This window comes from Nanorana parkeri, unplaced genomic scaffold (assembly GCF_000935625.1).
Source record: "Nanorana parkeri isolate BGI_ZX_2015 unplaced genomic scaffold, ASM93562v1 scaffold562, whole genome shotgun sequence".
In the NCBI taxonomy this organism is placed as follows: Eukaryota; Metazoa; Chordata; class Amphibia; order Anura; family Dicroglossidae; genus Nanorana; species Nanorana parkeri.
In genome coordinates, this window is record NW_017306830.1 from 331,558 (window position 1) to 339,029 (window position 7,472).

At 49.6% G+C, this 7,472-nt stretch overlaps 1 protein-coding gene across 1 annotated transcript in view; it reads right to left on the minus strand.

Moving 5' to 3' along the window:
• Nucleotides 1–5,067, minus strand: part of MADD (MAP kinase activating death domain) — a 101,031-nt gene extending 95,964 nt beyond the window's left edge. The window contains exon 1 of the mRNA XM_018562147.1: nucleotides 4,915–5,067. The gene's annotated coding sequence lies outside the window, so the exon portion shown is untranslated. The remainder of the gene's footprint in view (nucleotides 1–4,914) is intronic.
• Nucleotides 5,068–7,472: the final 2,405 nt, after the last annotated feature.

Below are 7,472 nucleotides of genomic sequence, written 5' to 3' on the forward strand. Positions count from 1 at the left end.
GGCACATTTTAAACAGTTTGTCCCATTTAGCAAGCTGTGCTGCTTGGCGAACGCAACCATTACAATCAACGGGGCTGTGCATCAAACGCGTGGGCACAAGGTTGCAGCGCTCTATTGCAATTAAAAAAATCCTCACTGAGATGAAAAAAATGGCATTCAGGGGGGTGGCAGTATCGCCTCCTGAACGCCGGGCAGCCGCTGTTCTACCGCCTGCTGAAAAGCGATCCACGGCGTCTCCTAAGACCGACAGAAAGAATTTGGTTGCTGAAAGCAACACATACGATCAGGGCCGGATTTACTCTCTCTGCTGCCCCAAGGCCAGGTTCCTCGATGCGCCCCCCTACCCGCCAACCCCCCGGGGGCGGCAGGGTTGGTTTTCATTTTTTGTATTTTTCTTCATTTACAAAAAAATTTTTATTTATCTTTTCCTTTTTTTATATTATAATTTTTTTTAACTTTATCACTTTTTTTGAAATATTATTTCTTATTATCTTTCGCTTTTATTAATTTTTATTTATTTATATTTTCACTTAACTTACACTTAGCACACAGGAGCTAACAAGCCTATGTGTGATAGCATTTGGAGGTGACAGGTTCTCTTTTTTGAACGGACGTTCTCCGCTCTACACCCCGCTCTCTATCCTGAACTACCTTGCCATGGTGCCAGGTCCCCCAGAAAAGCAGGGGACCCCAAAAATTAAGGCGGGGAGGGAGGCAGACGGAAGTGGGGGCAGATGGACGGGCAGGCTAAATACAAGTGATCTCGGCATCGCTGAGATCACTTGTACAAAATGAGCTGCAGCTTCCCCGCTCTACATTTTGCCCTGCTGCTAGCCCAAAGCAGTACTAAATACAAAAGAAAAAAAAACTACCCGCCCGGGGCCCGGAAACTGCATGTCCCGGGCGTCGGGCGATAGGAATTCCACGCCTCTACTGCCCCTCTACTCCCTGCCTGCCCGAGGTCGGTGGTGGCTTCGTGGGAAATCCGACCCTGAATACGATTCCTTGATAGAAAAGGCCCAATGCCGCAAAAAGCATAGGAACCTGATCCGAGAGAATTCTAGAATAACATAAAACGGTTATCTGATGCCAAATGCTGACTCCACCGGTAATCGCTGACACGTACGGTAGGATATAATACACCTAACGGATATCTAGCTAAAGCCAGTATAGATTGGCAATATAAATGTGGGGGAGGAGTGCACAGAAAGGCGGCGGAAATGTTGCAATATATTTTATGATTACTATGTCCTAGTTCTATAAATATCACGCGGGAGGTAAGCTGAAAGAGAAGGAAACAAAGATATTGGGGACAGATAACGCCTAGATCAGGGGTGGGCAACTCTGGCCCCCCCAGCTGTGCTGAACCAATGCCTCTGGGAGTGATGCCTGTAGCCGTCAGCCTTGCAATGCCTCATGGGAGTTGTAGTTCCACAACAGCTGGAGCGCCGGAGCTGCCCACCCCTGGTCTAGAAAATGAAAAGCCAGTTATTGGAAGACATCTGGACACTGTCAGAGGACGGAGCTATCAGTAGTATAGGTGGGTGGTAGGAAGGCCGGACGCCACGGCTTTTACAAAGCAGATATTCCTATTTCCAGATTCATCATTGGGGGGCCAGTAATGAGCCCGTACAACCAAAGGGGACCCCGAGGACGATTGCCTACATGTGCAGACATGGTCACATAAAGGTCAATTACCACTTGAACGGCGCAGCAATCAGCATCTAATGTCTGTGGTCACCTCTAGGACAGCAGAAGGCCATTTAAAAGGGACGGTGACTTGTGACAGATTTGGAGATTTTAAAGGGGAGGGATGTGGAGGGGGATGGTAACTGTAAAAGAAGATTTCCTTTGGGGGAGGGGGTACTGTGACAGATTGCAGAGGGATCCTCGGAGACCAGAGAATTCATTGGGAGAGAAATGGTTTCGAATGTAGAAGAGAAATCGAAATAAATAAAAATTGAAGGAAGGACTTCTGTGCTCCGGAGGCCAATTATTAAAGGAAATCCTTCACAAGGCAAGATCCTCCTCACCATCTTGTCAATGTAATGTCTTCCTTTACACTGATCCTCATAGATGGAGCCAACGTGTGACAATGAAACCGTCACACCTCGGCTCTATAGATCGGGAAGTGAGCAGTAACATGCAGCCGATCCGCTCACTTCCCGATCGTCTCCCTGCAGAGATTGTAGTCCATCACTGGAGCAAGTTTGGAGCGGTGACTACTTTACAACACACACGGGGGCCATGGGGAACAAAAGTAGCCCCCCTCCAGAAGGAAGGACAGCGTCAGCACCAATTCAGAGATGATTGGAGGATCTACAGACGAGTGATACACAAATAAGATACATTTTGGTTAATAGTTAAGGTACTTGAATGCATTTTTAACATTTAAGTCACAGGCCCAGAACAATCGTCCGGTGACCAGTGAGCGAAGTCCGAAAGCCTCTCTACCAGCCCGAGCCGGTGGCTCCCATTTCCATGAGGGGGTCCTACAAATGCAGCCCCACTCCCACCCCCCGAGTTTTTGCTCAAGCCGTCCTCTGCACCTACAATCCTGTACAACAAGAGAGTCTGGTGACCGGAGTAAAACAGAAGAAGATAATGAAGGAAGAAGGTGTGAATGAAAGCGTGGCTTTAGTGGCATTGTTGACACAAGTCAGGGATGGAAAGATAAGAGAGGTGTCAGTAAGGTGAATAATGAACCAACAATGGCGCGCGGCAGCTATTTATAAAACAGAATTACAGAACCTGATGGAGAGCGTAAGGTATTATCTGCAGAAGGGAAGCTCGGCCTGCTTCAGTCTCGTTCACAGCGAAGGGGTTCCCGGGAACACATGTTGCGTTGGCGCACGTTGTCTCCCGATTTTGCCTCGCATAGCCCATTGTTGTCAATGGGTGCCGCACATGGGACAAACGTGGAAAAGGAGCTGTGGGGAAAAACATATGCTTTCCCGGCTGCATTTGGGGCGCTGTTAACAAGTAATGGCACCCCAAGCACAATGCACCTTGTTCTGGCAAAGCAAACACTTGACACACATTTACAGACCGCCTGGGTGTGGACAGGGACTTAGGGCTCATGCACGCCGCTGCAATTCGTTTACCAATATCTATACGGAGGTTCTTTCTGGCAGAGGCCAAATGAATGACAACACACCGGCCGCATTATAACACACAGTTAGGTACGTTGCACGGTAACATGCGTCAGTCACACAGAACTTTAAGGGCTAGGGGTGGAGGGGCACAGAACTATAAGGGCTAGGGGTGGAGGGGCACTTACAGCCGTGTGCATTCATCGAGAGGGTTTGTCACAGCTGGACTGCAGCCAGAATCTAAATATTTGGGATTAAATTATTATTTACAAATATTAATAAATAAATTGTATTTATTTGTATTAATCTCTTTATAATGTTCGAATGGGCTGACAACGCACTAAATTGTCCAAAACAAACATGCACCATTTTGGCACCACAAAGATGATAGTAGATTACTGTACAGTGAGGTGCGCTACAGGAGAGTTGGGGTGTCATTCGGAATTAGCTGATTTAGATCAGAGCCAATTAACCTACCAGCCTGTGTTTGGAGGGAGGGGGGGGTGGAACTGGAGGAAACCTATCCCAGCACAGGGAGGGAGATGGGAGAGAGAGGCACAGGGGCATCTATATGGGCCTAGGGATATACCAAAGCTGAGTTCACCCATGCCCCCTCCAAACTGTGACTGAGGTCCCCTCCCCCGGCTCAATCAGTTGCAGTCGGGGCATTTCCAGCCCCGCAAGTACACATAAAGGAGCCCAACTGCAACTAATTAGGTCGAGAGCCGAGTGTGTCGCTGACAGTTTGGCTTGGCCGAACTCAGTTCCGCACCTCCCCCCTACTGAACATTTATGACTGCTGCCACTGATGGGTTTTTTCAACGATGACCCCAGTGCCACCTATGACACGTAAAGAAGTGATGGCTGAATGGTTTAAACCAGGGGTGGGTGACTCAGGCCCTCTAGCTGTTGTGGAACTACAAGTCCCATTAGGCATTGCAAGACTGACAGTTACAGGCATGACACCCAGAGGCAGATGCATGATGGGATTTGCAGGTAAAGCAAAGCTGGAGGACTTGCACACCCCAGGTGTAAATTATGGGAAGTAATGAGTGACTACAGGAGCTATGGATGGCTCAGACATTGGACGCCGATTATAATTCTGCGGCTGATGTGCGCCCGCTCCATGTCCAGGTGATTCAGAATGGTGGTATCAGGGCTCAGGAGAAGCTGAGGTGGAGAAGCTGAGGTAGAGAGAGAGAGAAAGAAGCACAACGGCACCATTAGGAACACTAAAGGCCCATGGACATTTGCGCCATGCATTAATGCCTATGCGTCATGGGACATATCAACACGCGCTGCGTTAGAAGCGGTCCTTTGACATCAATGGGCTTCCGATGCACCAAAATATCCCCCCCAAAAATTAAAATGTGCCCGTGTCATGTAATGTTTTGCCGCAACGCATCATGTTATGTTGCAGTGCATTGGGGAGCTATTTAAAATGAAAGGCACCGCAGTTCCCCAGTACAGGTATCACGCATTGAGGTAATGCATGGATGTGAATCGGCCCCCAGGGGACACAATGGCTGCCCTGCACAGGTGCATTATGGGGGACAGATTGAGATATAGATGGTGACAATATTGAATAATGGTAGATGAATGACAAAACTGAGCAGCAACTACAATAAACATGGGTCATCCTCGGTGCTGATGGACGCTCAGGTGCACTGACATGGCAATGCCATGGCAGCGGTCACACACAGTGCCAGGACAACTGACAGCCCTATTAGGGGGGGGAGAGCAGTGACAGGGGGGAGGAGCAACTCGGCTCCCCATACACACACGCAGTGGCAGGCCACAGCTGATGACAACGGGCGCCTACCTGCCGGCAGAGTGACGCACCAGGGGCCCCGTGCCGCCGTCCTCTCTTCTCCCTCACTCGGTGCCGCAGTCAGTCCAGGGCTTGGCAGCACAGACGAGCGCGCACTCGGCTACCCTCCGCCTCACGTGAACGCGCTCCAGGCTCAGTGACGTTCCAGCAGCAAACCACGCCCCCTTTTTCAGGCCTACCAAACGCCACAGCGTACGCGCCCCCTTTGACGCCATGACGCACACAGATTGGCTTCCAGCTACAGCTCCTGCTGTGTGTGTGTAATAATAAATCCAGTAATGTGTGTGTAATAATAAATCCAGTAGTGTGTGTGTCAGAGGGGGAGCGGTGTTATGGTGGCTCCTGGTGATAAGAACTGAGTTATGTGCCTGTAAATCTAGTGCAGAGTCAATAAACAGTAGCTGAAGAGTAATAATGTGATAAGATTGCGTTCCACCCTGTGTATTGTGTATCTACGAGTATAAATGGGGTGGGACATCGCTGCACTCCAGCTGTGGGCGAAAACCACAAGTTCCATCATGCACATGTCTCTAGGAGTCATGTCTGTGGTTGCCAGAGTCTTGCAATGCCTCGTGGGATTTGTAGTACCACAACAGCTGGCGTGCCAAGGTCGCCTATCCCAATTTCATTATTCTTCCAAAGGCTCTTACAGAACTGTCATACACAGAACCCAATTAACCTAAAGCGGTCTGTTGTGGCACTTCAACACGTATGTTCAACACGTATGTTAACGTGCGCTTATACATGCATTGACATGCTTTGCATTAAGGCAGCTCGTTAATCATGAATGGGCTGCCAATGTACCCCGACAGGCAAAGTTAAAGTGTCTGACCTTGTTTTTTAAATTGTAGCGCACCATAATGCACACTCTGTGTGTTGTGGTGCACTACAGTGTACAGCGCATTGGGGATGCATTCACAATGAATGACACTGCCATGGAGCAGGTGCTTTGGCCTGCATTGTGGCAACGCAGGTAATGGCAATGCACACGTGTGAATGGGTCCTAAGAGTTATCCATGGCCCTAAAAATGGCAGGAAATTGGATAGCAGGGATCTATACACTGGATCTGTGAATTAAAGTCCCATCAGCCACTGTGGCAAAGGGACTCACAGTTCTCAATGGAGTACCCGTGGACGTCACTGCACTTCTAATCCATTGATACTGTACCTTCCTCCAGCTCCATAACTGAGGCCCGGTGCAGACCTCCGGGATTGCGCGGTCCTGTTCTAGCGGGAAACCGTGCGATCCGCCCGGCACGACTGGGGTGCTATTAGAAAATAATGGCACTCACAGCGCGATCGGTGCACACCTAGGCGACTCCTGACCGTGCGGCAATCTGCGCGGAATTGTGCATGATTGCCGTGCGGTGAAGTGTCGCCAGGCATGGCTCCCAGAAGCAGAGACCTATAGGTTTCAGTTGTTATTTCTATAGAAAAGCAACTTCCTGATATTGCAAGGATTTCAAAGAACTTCTCAATGTTTTTTTATGTTGTTTTGGATTTGGAGCCTCTGAATCAGAAACCGCACACTCACACCGCAGAACGAGTGGTGGCCATTTTGGAGTAGATCTTGCTATACACCAACATGGTGGCGACCAGATGTGCAAGTGCCACCATCTTGGTGTATACCAAGATCTACTACTCCAAAATGGCGGCGCGGATATGGCCACCGCTCGTTCAGCGCGTGATGTCGCCGTCATGTGACGTCACACGCTTTGCCTCCAAGGTGGCGGCAGACAAGCGCCGAACACACTGGCACGGGCGTTCTGAGTCCTGTTGCGTGCACGATAGTGTCATCGCGCATACGCGGCCGTCTAATTGACGCCTGCCAGCGGCCATCTTGGTGATGGACGAGGGAGGAGAGGACATTCACCTGGCGGTATGAGGTATGCCGCCGGGTCCCCTCCTCTCTCCTGACACTGTCGGGCTCTCGGTCCATGAGCAAACTTGCATTTTTATTTCCGCGTTTTTCATGCATTTGAATGTGTTCTTCGTGCCTATTCAGGTGTTATGTGTTTATGTTTCGGTCAATGAAGCTGAAATAAAGTATGTTACTGAAGGGTGGGGGCTAAAACACATGAACCTGCATGTTACATGTGTTTTTCATGCACTCCCATTAAAGCCTATGGGGTTAAAAATGCACGAAAAGAAGCGCCGCACCATTTTCCAGGTCACACTGAAGCGCACTGCATAGGTGTGGACGGATCCCCATAGAAAATAATGGGATTCCTTATGTCGTGCGATGGCCAAAATGTTTCAAACTGCACAGGTGTGAACGGGGACTAAGGTTACATTCACACACTGCGGCTGGGGATTCCTGCGGCAAAAGAACCTACGGATTCTTGGAGCAGGAATCCCAGATGGATCCGAACAGATGCAGCTGTTGAGCCCGTTCAAGTGAATGTCAGGGGGACAGTGGGCACATCTGTCAGCGGCTGTTCAGACATAATCCTACATGGAATAATTACCTGCGGTCAGGGCCGGATTTACTCTCTCTGCTGCCCCAAGGCCAGGTTCCTCAATGCGCCCCCCTATCTGCCAAACCCCCC